This window comes from Papio anubis, chromosome 19 (assembly GCF_008728515.1).
Source record: "Papio anubis isolate 15944 chromosome 19, Panubis1.0, whole genome shotgun sequence".
NCBI classification, from domain to species: Eukaryota; Metazoa; Chordata; class Mammalia; order Primates; family Cercopithecidae; genus Papio; species Papio anubis.
This window is the reverse complement of record NC_044994.1, coordinates 4,469,304-4,484,650: the sequence shown is the minus strand read 5'-3', so window position 1 is coordinate 4,484,650 and position 15,347 is coordinate 4,469,304. Positions and strand designations below refer to the sequence as shown.

Genomic DNA, 15,347 nt, shown 5'->3' with positions numbered 1-15,347 from the left:
CATTTTAATCACATTCAGAACATACCTTCCCTGATTTCCTCCTGGAGCTGGTGTGATCCACTTAAATGCAGCTTGTGGTGGTGGGGAGGAGCTTATCTGAGCTCCTTCTATTTCATTTTCCCCCTCTGCATTAATTTTTGATTACTGTGTAACAAACTGCCACAAACTTAGTAGGCTAAAACAACACTCATTTGTTAGCACAGAGTTCTGTAGGTCAGAAGTTCTGCACAGCATGGCTGGCTTCACTGCTCAGGGAGCAAAGTCCTCTGGAGGCTCTGGGGGAAAATCCACTTCCAAGCTCATTCCTGTTGTTGGCAGAATCCGATTCTTTTTGGTTGTGAGACTGTAGTCCTGGTTTCCTTGCTGGCCTTCAACTGGGAGGTCACCCACGTCCTTACACATGAACCCCTCCATTTTCAAGCCAGCAAGGCTGCATCAAATCTTCCGTGGGCTTCAAACTTGACTCCCTTATCTGTAGCCAGAGGGAGAAAACTGCTTTTAAAGAGATCATGTGACTAGGTTATTTCCCCCTCCCCACAGATCGTCTCCCTGTCTTCACACCAACTGATGTGGTAACTTAATGGCATCGGCAAAATGCCATCACAGCAGCTTCTAGGTGCATATATACCAGGGACTTGGAACCAGGGTGGGGCGATGGGGTCTCAGAAGTTTGCCTACAATGGTCTCCATGAGACACAGCTGCATCCTTAACTGTCCACGCCATACCTTCTGATGGTGGGTCTCCTCATCCAGTCTTGAGTCCTGCTCTCTCTCTCTCTCTCTCTGTCTCTCTGTCTCTCTCTCTCTCTCTCTCTCTCTCTCTCTCTCTCTCTGTAACCTCCAGCTAACCTCCAGAAGTGAGAAAGGCAGGACTGGGGGCTGAAAGAGAAGTTGTCCCCCAGTGTGTTGTAAACTGCAGTTCCAGCTCTGATGGCCATTCAGAGTTGGCCCAAACTGAGACAAGGAGACTGGGCTTTTCTATCCCCACATTGCCCAGTCATTGGCCACAAGCCACTTCTTGGAGGAAGGGGGTGAGGCCTTACCTTGCGGAAGGGGTTGATGCCTAATCAGTTCCCTGTGGCTGAGGGCAGTTTCTGATGACGGACCCAGCTGAGAGATACCTGCTGTTCGCAGTTGCTGGGAAATGGGTGCCTCTGTCCAGGAGAGGGGATACCAGTGAGCACTGCAACAATATCCACTCCACCCATCTGTTCTCCTTTCCACATCACAATTGGGCCTTTCCTTTTGAATATATAAGCCAAGAACATTGGATTTTCAATGCATGAGCTAGCAAAAAAGACTTCATATTTTACAAACCATCCTGCCACAGGAAAGTGGATATTCAAATGCATAGTATCCATTATTATTAATTTAATGTATAATAGAATTTCGTTGATATTTTTAGTTGTGCATATACTACTTTACTGGGTGTTTTCATGTCAGTAAAACATTTAAGCCCCCTCACATCCTTTCTGGAACACAGTGAGAAATAAAAGCATCAAATATTCATGTGTTCTCATGGATTATTTTACACCTGGAGTCCTACTGTTAGATATGAGTTCTAAATTTCTTTTCAAATAATCAATATGTCAGTATGTTCAATTCTTTGCCTTCTACTTTTAAACTTAACTTCCTCATAAAGCAATCTTTTTCGATTACCTGCTCCACCCTAACTCATTCCGATTACCTGCTCCACCCTGACTCATTCCAATTACCTACTCCACCCTGACTCATTCCGATTATCCGCTCTGTCATAACCATTTTTCCCACCAAAGCACTCACCCCGTCACTCTCTTTAAATTAGCCAGTTGGAATTAGTTGAGCCTGTGCGGTCTAACCCTAGCCAATAGGGGAACGACACAGCAGCAGGGACCACATACATCAGAGATGAGAACTCCTTTCCCTCCCTTGTCTAATTGTGCACTCACCATTGCTCCATCTGCAAGGGTGCACCCATCTATAGAAGTAACTTGCCTTGGCCGGGCGCGGTGGCTCAAGCCTGTAATCCCAGCACTTTGGGAGGCCGAGACGGGCAGATCACAAGGTCAGGAGATCGAGACCATCCTGGCGAACACAGTGAAACCCCGTCTCTACTAAAAATACATAAAAAACTAGCTGGGCGTGGTGGCAGGCGCCTGTAGTCCCAGCTACTCGGGAGGCTGAGGCAGGAGAATGGCATAAACACAGGAGGCGGAGCTTGCAGTGAGCTGAGATCTGGCCACTGCACTCCAGCCTGGGCGACAGAGCAAGACTCTGTCTCAAAAAAAAAAAAAAAAAAAGAAGTAACTTGCCTTGCTGAGAATTAAAAAGAAGATTTTATATTTGAGCACAATTTCTTTTGTGGCACCAAAACTTTATTTATAACACTACCAACTCAGTTCTTCCCATAAAATACAATAGGGGTTGTTTTCTAAATGTCTAGTCCCCATTAATTTACCCAAATTGACCCAAGGTTTGGGAAGCCTGAATTCCCATCTGTCTTACTACCCCTCTATCTCCAACACATGCTGCTGACTTATAGTAGGTGTTTGGCAGTGAATGAATGTCTGATAAAAATAAATATATGCATACACAAATAAGATTAATGTTATATATAAAGTTTCAGTGCCACAAAATAAATAGCACTCAAATATAAAATTTTCTTTTACTTCTCAGCAAGGCAAGGTGCTTCTATATAAGGGTGCGCCTTACAGATGGAGCAGCAGCGAGTGCACACTTGGACAAGGGAGGGGAAGAAGTCCTCATCCCTGACGCACGTGGCCCCTGCTGCTGTATCATTCCCCTATTGGCTGGGGTTAGACCACACAGGCTAAACTAATTCCAATTGGCTAAAGAGAGTGACGGGGTGAGTGCTTTGGAGGGAAAAAAAATGGTTGTGCAGGGTGAAGAATGAGTCAGAGCAGGGCAGGTAGCAGATAATCAGAATGAGCCAGGGTGGAGTAGGTAATCGAAAAAGGTTGCTTTGTGAGGAAGTTAAGTTTAAAAGTAGGAGGCAAAGAATTAAACATACTGACATACTGAATCTTTGAAGAGAAATTTAGAACTTATATCTAACAATCCCTCCTCTTGCATTTCCTTACAGATTTTGCTGTTCAAACTTTTAAAACATGTCTTGGCTTATTTGTTCTACTGGATTTTCCAAAAGAAGAAGCTTCTTTGGATAAGGTGAAGGATAGTTAAGGGAAGTTTTAGTAAGTGCCATTTCTATGAGCCCCTTCACCAACTTACAGATGCATGGTATGACACAGCACCCGAAAAGAATAAGTAATCCTATTACAGTTGCGAGGGAAATGAGAATTGAGGCTATTATTCCTTTCCATTTACCGAACTACTTTTCTAGCCATCCTGTAAAGGGGTCATTTACCCCTGAGTTGCTAGCTAACTCATTGGATAGAGCAGTCAGACCTTGCAATGCCTTTGTTATACTTCCATTAGGGGCAGTGTTGTTTGGGATGAAAGTGCAACATTGAATTTGAATCATGATGCAAACTCCTCTTCTTTCTGCTAATACCATGTCTAAGGCTATCCTATTTTCCCAAGCCATCTGGCTAGTAGCCCCTAATTGTACAGCTATTTCTTTAACAGCATCTCTAGTGTAGTTAATAAATCGCTGTTGGTTGTAGTAGATGTAGTTTATTCAATCTACATTTTTATTAACTGTCACCCACCAAACTATTGACTCAAATCCTGCAGCTATTTCATTTCGAGCTTTAAATTGATCTGGTATTCCCTATGGGACTCTAATTGTGTCTAAATTAACATGAGAATTGAAAGACCCATAAGGGGCTTCTCTAGCTTTACGATGTCTTATTTTTCCTTCCGCTGGTTGATGAAATGCCAGGGTGAAAGGGATAGCCAATTGGACTAAAGCACAAGTGTCACTCCAGTTATTTGGCAGAGTGTCCAGTAAAGGTTCACCACAATACCACCACACATCCGCTCAGGGATGAACAAGGGCTGACTGACTGATAAGCTCTAGAAAATTCTTTATGCTCACTGCATCCCTTCAGGTCTCCAAGGAACGCTAAGTTTCCTCCCTGTCGTGAGAGAAACAGTGAACTTAGTGTTAGGAGATGGAAGCTGGATGGCCCTTGGGGGCTGAGCCACAAGGTGCCAGACTTTGGGATACAGCAGAGAGATATAACATGTTACACTGTTAACTTTTAGCAAACTTTACTTTTGTTGAAAACCTTGTAAGTTTGGGATTTCAATTATCATTTGCTGTTAATAAGACGTTAATAAGACCTTGTTTAATCCGAATTAACTTAGAATTGGTATAGATGGTTCCTTCCTGGTTCTGTAAGTACTTTAAGGCTTGGCCGAGTGGAAACAGCTCACACATTTGAGTAGACCAATTATTAGGCAATTTTCCTAATTCTGCTTTTACAAGAGTTTCCCTGTCAATTACTGAATACTTATTGTGTCTTTTTCCCTCAGTCACCCGGGAGAAACCATCTATCCTCCCGGGAACTGTCCTGAAGGGAGTTCCTCCTAGGTCTGGTCAGACCTTTGTGTGGTAATTAATTAAGATTTAGATCCCCTGTTAGGAAACCTGCTGGGTTAAGGGAATTATCAGTGGTTAATGTTAAATCATGTTTTTCTAACAGAAAATAGCCCCACACTTTAAGATTTTCGAGTTAGTAAGCTACATGTTTGCTTTTTTTTTTGTTTGTTTGTTTGACTTAGGATAGTTCTGAACTTGTGAGGTGTACTCACAATGAGGTTTCCTCTAAAAGCTATTTTTCTACTTTCTTCTGCTAGCAAAGCAGTTGCCACTACAGATTAAATGCATTTGGGCCATCTGCAGGTTACTGGGTTAAGGATTTTTGATAGGAAGGCCTCAGTGCTTTCGGGCTACACCCTTGTTTATACTGACAACAAGGTGGTATTGGAGTGTTATAGGATCACGCAGAAGACCTTCAATTATCAATTATAGGTTTCAAATTTACCCTGGCTTTTAAAGGAATAGGTTACACTGTTTTCTCTTTACTACTTCTATCTCTCTTTCTCTCTTTGACTTTCTGTCTCTCTTTTTCTCTCTCTTTGACTCCCTCTTTGTCTCTCTGTCTCTTCCTCTCCCTCTTTGCCTCTCTTTCTGTCTCTCTCTCTCTTTCTGCTCTCTCTTTTTCTGTTTCCCCTCTCTTTCTCTCTCTTTCCTCTCTGCTGTTCTTTCCCTGCCTCTGTCAGCCACTTGTGCTGCTGTTCTTCCCTCTCCTTCCCTTTCCCCTAGGGGAAGGACAGGCAGAAGTGGAGCTACTCTTTCTTCCGCTGAAAAGAGGATGCCCAAGATGGACATTAACTTGACTCAAGTGTGCAACTGAGGTCCTAAGAATTGGTCAATTCAGTCTGCCAAATTGAGTGAGTTTCTTAATCCTGAGTTCTAGTTTGATTGCACTGTGGTCTGAGAGACAGTTTGTTATAATTTCTGTTCTTTTACATTTGCTTAGCTTAGGAGTGCTTTGCTTCCCACTATGTGGTCAATTTTGGAATAAGTGTGATGTGGTGCTGAGAAGAATGTATATTCTGTTGATTTGGTGGGGAGAGTTCTGTAGATTTCTGTTAGGTCTGCTTGGTGCAGAGTTGAGTTCAATTCCTGGATATCCTTGTTAACTTTTGGTCTCGTTGATCTGGCTAATGTTGACACTGGGATGTTAAAGTCTCCCATTATTATTGTGTGGGAGTCTAAGTCTCTTTTTAGGTCTCTAAGGACTTGCTTTATGAATCTGGGTGCTCCTGTATTGGGTGCATATATACTTAGGATAGTTAGTTCTTTTTGTTGAATTGATCCTTTTACCATTATGTAATGGCCTTCTTTGTCTCTTTGGATCTTTGTTGGTTTAAAGTCTGTTTTATCAGAGACTAGGATTGCAACCCCTGCTTTTTTGTGTTTTCCCTTTGCTTGGTAGATCTTCCTCCATCCCTTTATTTTGAGCCTATGTATGTCTCTGCTCATGAGATGGGTCTCCTGAATACACACTGATGGGTCTTGACTCTTTATCCAATTTGCCAGTCTGTGTCTTTTAATTGCAGCATTTAGCCCATTAACATTTAAGGTTAATATTGTTATGTGTGAATTTGATCCTGTCATTATGATGTTAGCTGGTTATTTTGCTCATTAGTTGATGCAGTTTCTTCCTAGCATCGATGGTCTTTACAATTTGGCATGTTTTTGCAGTGGCTGGTACCGGTTGTTCCTTTCCATGTTTAGTGCTTCCTTCAGGAGCTCTTGTAAGGCAGGCCTGGTGGTGACAAAATATGTCAGTGTTTGTTTGTCTGTGAAGCATTTTGTTTCTCCTTCACTTATGAAGCTTAATTTGGCTGGATATGAAATTCTGGGTTGAAAATTCTTTTCTTTGAGAATGTTGAATATTGGCCCTCACTCTCTTCTGGCTTGGAGAGTTTCTGCTGAGAGATCCACTGTTATTCTGATGGGCCTCCTTTTGTGGGTAACTCGACCTTTCTCTCTGGTTGCCTTAACATTTTTTCCTTCATTTCAACCTTGGTGAATCTGACAATTATGTATCTTGGAGTTGCTCTTCTCAAGGAGTATCTTTGTGGCATTCTCGGTATTTCCTGAATTTGAATGTTGGCCTGCCTTGCTCCGGGAAGTTCTCCTGGACAATATCCTGAAAAGTGTTTTCCAATTTGGTTCCATTCTCCTCGTCACTTTCAGGTACACCAATCAGACGTAGATTTGGTCTTTTCACATAGTCCCATATTTCTTGGAGGCTTTGTTCATGTCTTTTTACTCTTTTTTCTCTAAACTTCTCTTCTCGCTTCATTTCATTCATTTGCTCTTCAATTACTGATACCCTTTCTTCCACTTGATGAAACTGGGTACTGAAGCTTGTACATGCGTCATGTAGTTCTCGTGCCGTGGTTTTCAGCTCCATCAGGTCATTTAAGGACTTCTCTACACTGGTTATTCTAGTTAGCCATTCATCTAATCTTCCTTTTTTCAAGGTTTTTAAGTTCTTTGCGATGGGTTCGAACATCCTCCTTTAGTTTGGAGAAGTTTGTTATTACTGATCATCTGAAGACTTCTTCTCTCAACTCGTCAAAGTCATTCTCCATCCAGCTTTGTTCCATTGCTGGCGAGGAGCTGCGTTCCTTTGGAGGAGAAGAGGTGTTCTGATTTTTAGAATTTTCAGCTTTTCTGCTCTGGTTTCTCCCCATCTTTGTGATTTTATCTACCTTTGGTCTTTAACGGTGGTGACATACAGAAGGGGTTTTGATGTAGATGTCCTTTCCGTTTGTTAGTTTTCCTTCTAACGGTCAGGACCCTCAGCTGCTGGTCTGTTGTGGTTTGCTGGAGGTCCACTCCAGACCCTGTTTGCCTGGGTATCACCAGCGGAGGCTGCAGAACAGCAAATGTTGCAGAACAGCAGATGTTGCTGCCTAGTCGTTCCTCTGGAAGCTTCGTCTCAGAGGGGCACCCAGCTGTATGAGGTGTTAGTCAGCCCCTACTGGGAGGTGTCTCCCAGTTAGGCTACTCGGGGGTCAGGGACCCACTTGAAGAGGCAGTCTGTCCATTCTCAGATCTCAAAATCTGTGCTGGGAGAACCACTACTCTCTTCAAAGCTGTCAGACAGGGACATTTTTTGCTGATGCGTAACTTCTAAATCTACCCAAGTTAGGCAGTGCAGCTGAGCCAGGATCAGACATTCATGCTGTTTTCAGGCAAGCTTACAAAGCTACATTTTTACCAGTGAGAGCCACAAATATGGTCTATTCCACAAATGTTCTTTGCCCAGACTGAAGGAAAAGACTAGTATGAAGATAATTCCTCCCAGCGTTGATGATCAAAGAACCAGATTCTGTCTACACTGGATCTGGTTGCACTGGCTGACTTGAACTCATCTTGGTCAAGAACAGAGTCAGGCCCAGTTAATTCTGCTAGGAGAAAGTGAGTAGCTTGGCTCCAGGTCAAGATGTACAGGAGGTGGTCATTGAAGAAAACACGTGCCCAACTCATCCAACAGCTGACCGTTGAGAAGACCAAACACCTAAACTGCTCCCGTGGAATTTGAGGAGCTGGCCAGACTATTTCCAATGCAGTGAAAATTTTCCATTTGATTCTGAATAACTGCTTATAAAACACAAATAAATGGAGCACAGTTTTGTAAGTTTTCTTCAATTCTGGCAATAAAGTAAGTGAATTCATTGGAACAATTCCTATGCTAAGCTGCTAACCAGCTGACAAACCAGATCAATAGGATGCTGTCTACTCCTCTGACAGCTACATTTGTGTCTTACCACCTCTAATTGGTATTTGATTTTAAATCTACTTCCAAAAATATGTTTTTTAGAAGTTTAAGAAATTTACTATTAATATTAATTTGAATAATAAATTATAAAATTATAATAATTAATGTGGTATAAACATTTAAAAATGCAATTGAACACATTATGAAGTTGAGAAATAGATCCATATACACACAGAAATTTACTAAAGGATAAGGTTAGCATTTCAATCAGTAGAAGAAAAACAGTTTATTCAACAAATGGTTAGGGGACAATTATCAAGAAAACAATTTGCAGCCTGGGCAATATAGGGAGACCCCATCTCTACAAAAAAAATTAAAAATTTGCCAGGCATGGTGGCACATGCCTATAGTTCCAGCTACTCAGGAGGCAGAGATGGGAGGATTGCTTGAGCCCAGGAGCTCAATGCTACAGTGAACTGTGATAACACCACTATATTCCATCCTGTGTAACAGAGCTAGACCCTGTCTTGAAAAAAAATAAAAAAGGAAAGAAAAAGAAAAAAAGAAAAAGAAAAATATTTGAATCTGTAATCACACTTTTGTGTTGGAAAAAAATGGAATCATTCAGGTACTAGAGGAAATCATGGGGTAATTTGTTTTTGTAATAATCTTAGAAAAGAAAGAGCTTTCTATGTGTGATACCAAATCCAGAGTCTGTATCGTGTGTAATAAAGAATAAAGAAGTTTAGAGAAAAAATAATAAAGGGCTTTGTCCCTGGTTCCTGGTTCCGGGGAGTTAATATCTAACTTCTTGGAATTTCCTGGGTGATAGGAATGTCTTTGTTATTCATGGTATGCCCTGATAGTTTATTCTAATAAGGTGACTCATAGGAGGATCTTAGACAGTTTCTAAGAGATGACTCGAGACAGGGGCTGGCCGGTGACAGAAAGACCAATTATGTGATTAGAGGGTTAGAATTTGAGCCAAGTGATATCAGCCCTGACCTCCAGGGAGGGGAGAGGGTCGACTAGAGACTGAGTTCAGAAAGTGACCAGTGTTTCAATCAATCATGCACACATAATGAAACCCAACAAAAACTCTGAACTTGAGGCTCAAGTGTGTATCCTGATTGACAGTACTCTGCATATTGTACACACCAATGTGCTCAGAGGATGATGCATCCCAACTCTGCAGGGAGAGGACACCAGAAGCTTCCCAGCTAGGACCCTCCCAGACCTCTCCCTATCTGTCTCTTCTTTTGATTGATTCATATTCATAATCTTTTTATGATAATAAAACTAATTTTAAAAATTGTATAGCTCTTTCCTGAGTTCTATTTATCTTTCTAATGAATTATGAAACTTGAGAGGATTGTGGGAACCCTGAACTTGTAACCAGTTGGTCAAGAGTGAAGGTGGCCTGGGGACCCCTGGGCTGGACTTGCAGCTGATGTCTGACGTGAGCCTCATTTCAGGCATCAGCTGCAAGTCCAGGGGTCCCTAGGTCCCCAGGAAGTTTATCCTCACTCTGGATGCTTATTGTCAGAAGCCATTGCACTCTTTTAAAAAGGACTGATAAAGCTGATAATATTAAACTCAAAATTTTCTGCACAACCTCCTCAGAAGTAATGTAAAAAGACCAATACAAACTGGGGGAAATGTTTGCAACTAATATCACTGAAAATGACTAATTTTTCTAACAAATAAAGAACATCAGTACTTTGGGAGGCCAAGGCAGGAGGATCACTTGAGCCTAGGAGTTCAAGACTAATGTGGGCAACATTGTGAGACCTCATGCCTACAAAGAATTGTTTTAAAATTGGCCAGGCATGATGGTGTGCACCTGTAGTTCCAGCTACTCAGGAGGCTGAGGTGGGAGGATTGCTTGAGCCGGGGAGGTCAAGGCTGGAGTGAGCTGTGATTGCGCCACTGCACTCCAGGCTTGGTGACAGAGTGAGACCCTGTTTCAAAATAAAAAGGAAAAAAAAAGAACATCTACAATACAAAAAAGATGAAAAGCCCAGTGAAAAAAGAAGCTTAACCAAAAAATGAAATATAAATGTCTTTTAAATTTATGAAAAGATGTTCAACATCACCACAATGAAAAATTGCAAAATGATACTTCCTGAGATGTAAAATTTTTACCAGATAAGTAAAAATCAAAAAGTTCAATGCCAAACTGTGTGTGGAAGAAGTAGGAAGTAAGCACTCTCATTCTTTCTGGAGGAAGTATAAGTCTGTATATCCTCCAGGAAGGGCAATTTGGCAATAACTATCAAAATATTACTGCAAGCCGGATGCAGTGGCTCATGCCTGCAATCCCAGCACTTTGGGAGGCTGAGGTGGGTGGATCACCAGAGGTCAGGAGTTCGAGACCAACCTGTCTAACATGGTGAAATCTCATCTCTACTAAAAATGCCAAAAAAATTAGCCAGGCATGGTGGCTGGTGCCTGTAATCCCAGCTACGCAGGAGGCTGAGGCAGGAGAATCACTTGAACCTGGGAGGCATAGGTTGCCATGAGCTGAGATCACAGCACTGCACTCCAGCCTGGGCAACAGTGCAGGATTCCATCTCAAAAAAAAAAAAAATTTTTTTAAATTTTAAACCCAAAATATTACTGCAAATGTCTTTATATGCAGTCGTGTTAGTTTTCAAAACTGATTCTATGGATATACTTGCTCGTGTGTAAAATTATTTATATACAAATTATTTATGACAGTATTGTTTCTAGTAGTAAAATATTGGAAATATTCTAAATATTCATCAATAGGAGAGTGGTCAGATAGTTACGCAACAACCATACAATAAAAATAATTCCTATATCCATAGCAATAAATGAAGAGGGAAGCTTTTATGTACTTCGTGAAAAATATAGTAAGTGAAAAAGAGGGGTCCAGCAAAGTGGGTGTTGTATGCTACTAGTTTGTAAAAATTTAAAAAGAATAGCAGAGGCGTACTGGTCTGCTAGGGCTGCCTTAACAAATACCACAGACTGGGTGGCTTAAACAACATAAATTTTCTCTCAATTCTGAAAGCTAGAAATCCAAGATCAAGGTGTCAGCAAGTTTGGTTTTTCCTGGAGGCTCTCGTCTTGACTTGCAAATGGCCATCTTCTCCTTGTATCTTCACGTGGTTTCCCTCTGTGTGTGTTTGTCTTCATCTCCTCCTCTTATAAGGACATCATATTGGCATAGGGCCCGCCCACACGACTTCACTTTACCTTAATTATCTCTTTAAATGCCCCATCTCCAAATGCAGGACATAATGGGGATTAAAGCTTCAGCATAAGAATTTGGGGAATACAAATTCAGTTCATAACAGGGCGCAATAAGGAAGATAGATATACAGATCTATGTCTATATATGCATAAAATATCTTGGATATACACAAGAAACCATTAATATCATTTGTCTTCAAGGTGCAGCCCTGTGTGGCTGGAGGAGCGGAGGGAAGGGTGACATTTCATTATATGCCTTTTTGAAGTGTCTGAATTTTGGATCATTGTTTATATTTAAAAATATACAAATTAAAAATTGTTTAAATGAAGAAGTTGGATTGGAGTCCAGGACTTCAGACCATATATGGCATCTGGTGGGAAGACTGTGTATCTGCTGATGAAATAACAAGTCCTCACACCCTTCCAGGATAGTAATTGTCTGCCTGGCACTTATGTAATGGAGATAAACCTACTGGAAGCCAGTACTATCACAAGATGAATGCTTCCTATTTTAAAGACAAGCACCTGAGCATTTATCTATTTTCACAATCCAATTTTCTGTGACAGCAGCATTTTTCCATCACTAACTTCAATGTGCAGGATAATGCATTTGTAGCTGACAACTATTTTACAAATAGTAAAGAATGTAGCATAATAATGTATGTTCACTTGGGCTAAGACATAAGTAATTGAACATTTTTATAAGGTAGCTATAGCTGAAATAATACGTACTTTATTGCCACAAGATAGGGGAATAATAGCTATGCCTTAATAATCTCAGTGTTAAGAATAAATTTCCCAATACCTCTTAGAAAGGTGAAAGAAGTATAGACAATAGGACTAGAAATACTACATGTTTTGAGGAGTAGTAATAATAACTAGTGGTGCAGTTGTTTTGTGCTATATATGTTCAAAGTGCTTTTCACTTGCTCATTTATTCCAACTATTATTTGAAGATAAATTTTGACTCATATTTTATACATGAAAAAAATATGAGGCAGTATAGCACAAAAATGGCCAGCATCGATTCTGAGTGCTCATGAAATTCAAAGACTGTTTGTGTGGTATTTGTTATATCTAGAGATATTGCCAATTTAGAGAAATTGGACCATTCTTAAATTGGCTGATGGGTCCTCCTTATACCAAGAAAATGTGATTCAGGGACCAAACCTGAAGTTAAAAAACATGCAAGAGAAGACAAGAACTCCTACACAGTACATATTTGTTTATTTTTTGAGCAATAATTGCAGTATACTGAGAGTTTTTATTTCATTTTATCTTTACCATGAGAAATACACAGAAAAATTCTCATTTTTAAAAACTGTCAAAGACACATGATATTAATAATATAATGTACTTAATAATATAAAGACTGTGTTACTTTCTGCCTATGCTATTGAATATTTCAATACATATCTGCAGATGACCCTAAAAACCCACAAAGTCCAAAACTGAAGTATGTGATGGAATTCCAATGACAGACAGTAACTGAACATGAAAGAGTTCTTCTTTCCCCTCCAAAATTTACTATTCAGCCATCAGCTATGTAGAGCTGAATGGGACAGCCACTCTCCAAGGTTCTGAGGACCTGACAGGGTCCCGGTCTACTCTTCTCATCACAGCATAATGAATGCATTTGCAGATTGAGAATATTCACTCCCTGATATGGTTTGGATTTATCTCTCCACCCAAATCTCATGTTGAATTGTAATCCCCAGTGTTGGAGGAGGGGCCTGGTGGGAGGTGATTGGATCATGGAGGTAGATTTCCCCCTTGCTAGTCTTGTAATAGCAAGTAAGTTCTCACAAGATCTGGTTGTTTAAAATTGTATAGCACCTCCCCACTTTTCTCTCTTCCTCCTCCAGCCATGTAAGATGTGCCTACTTCACCTTTGCCTTCCACCATGATTGTAAGTTTCCTGAGGCCTCTCCAGCCATGCTTCCTATGCAGCCTGTAGAACCGTGAGTCAATTAAACCTCTTTTCTTTATAAATTACCCAGTTTCAGGTATTTCTTTATAGCAGTGCAAGGACAGACTAATACACTCCCTCACTTTGGTTCCAAGTGAAAGATCTGTTTGTGATTATACTATCAGGAATTCACTTGAGTTGCCTATGGACTAGACAGAGATGAGGAGCCTGTTCAGGGAATACTTAAACTAATCAAAGCAACTTTACTAACAGGCTTATCCCAGACACAAGCTCTGAAATAGTTGGTGATGGATTCAAAGAATGAGGAGGCCAGGTGCAGTGACTCATGCCTGTAATCCCAGCACTTTGGGAGGGCCAAGGCAAGTGGATCACGAGGTCAAGAGATCGACATCATCCTGGCCAACATGGTGAAATCCCATCTCTACTAAAAATACAAAAAATAGCTGGGTGTGGTGGTGCGTGCCTGTAGTGCCAGTTTCTTGGGAGGCTGAGGCAGGAGAATCACTTGAACCCTGGAGGTGGAGGTTGCAGTGAGTCAAGATTGTACCACTACACTCCAACCTGGTGACAGAGCAAGATTCCATCTCAAAAAAATAATAAATAAATAAAAATTAAAAAAAGAATGAGGAGTACTATTTTCAAGTTTAGCTACATATAGCTACCCTACAAAGATGACCTCCAGGGAACCACACTTTCTGATATTCATGTCTTGGAGAGTCCTCTCCCACATTGAATCTCTGCTGGCCTGTGACTCACATCAACCAAGAGAATGTGGTAGAAATCTTACCATGCCAATTCCAGGCCCAGCCTTAAGAGGCTTGGCAGCATCTGCTTCTCATTTTTTGGATCACATGCCTTTAGGAACTTTTAACTACCATGTGAAAAGTCACATGAAAAGTTACCACGTGGAGAGAAGTCCCAAGACTGGAGGGAGAGAGGCAGTGTGTGTGTGTGGGGAGACAGAGAGAGAGAGAGAGAGAGAGAAGAGGCCCAGTGGAGCTCCAGCCATTCCCTCCAGGGCTGCATGTGGATGAATCATCTTGGACCTCTTCAGCCCAAGCAAGCCACTGGCCTCACATGGAACAGAAGAACCACACAGCTGAGCTCAGTCAGAATCACAAGAGATAATAAAACATTGTTTGCTTTAGACCACTGAGTTGTGAGGTGGTTTGTTACCCAGAAATAAACAACTGAGACACAGATCCAGACCAATTTCATCAGAAATGTGCTAGGCATGTCTGTCTTGTTGCCCACTAGCATCACAAATTCAGCTTGCCCACAATGGAACTAATCATTTCCCCCATGCCCTCTCCACTCCTGTGGCCCTCATAACAATGACTGTACCACCATCCACAGAGTTGCCCAGTGGCCCTCTGGAACGAAAGGGAGAAACTCATTAGGTTTAAAGCTGAGATGACTGGGATAATACATACCCAGGCCTAGCAATGATGGCCTTCTGATAAAACACTTGAATAAATGAACGAACAGATGCCATTCCACAAATTGTCCTGTACTCTCATATTTCCATTTCTCATGCTGCCTCTTTTACTCCCAACACTATCCCTCTCATAATTAATTAGCTTAACTCCTTACCTGTAAGACCAAGCTAGGGCAGGGTGTGGTGCTCAAACCTCCTGTAATCCCAGCATTTTGGGAGGCTGAACTGGAAAGATTGCTTGAGGCTAGGAGTTTAAGATCAATCCAGGCAGCACAATGAGACCCCCATCTCTAAAAAAAATAAAATTAATAAAATTTTAAAAAAATTAATTAGCTGGGCACAGTGGCTCACACCTTTCTCAGCTACTGGGGAGGCTGAGGTGGGATTATCGCTGTGCCGGGAGTTTGAGGTTACAGTGAGTTATGACGGCACAGCTGCACTGCAGCCTGAGTGAGAGAGCGAGAGCCTGTCTCAAGAAAAGAAAAAGTCAGAGTTAGAAGTTCCCTTTTCCTGGTGTCTCCCTGATCTTCATCCCACTTCTCTGTGTTCCCAG

The 15,347-nt window shown here is 41.4% G+C and overlaps 1 long non-coding RNA gene across 1 annotated transcript in view; it reads right to left on the bottom strand.

Moving 5' to 3' along the window:
• The window catches only part of LOC108583019, a 35,622-nt gene extending 20,552 nt beyond the window's left edge, over positions 1 to 15,070 (bottom strand). Inside the window, exons 1-2 of the long non-coding RNA XR_002518607.2 lie at positions 14,950 to 15,070; positions 26 to 1,242 (exon numbers count right to left, since the gene is read on the bottom strand). This is a non-coding gene — a long non-coding RNA (uncharacterized LOC108583019). The remainder of the gene's footprint in view (positions 1 to 25; positions 1,243 to 14,949) is intronic.
• Between the last annotated feature and the right edge of the window lie 277 nt (positions 15,071 to 15,347).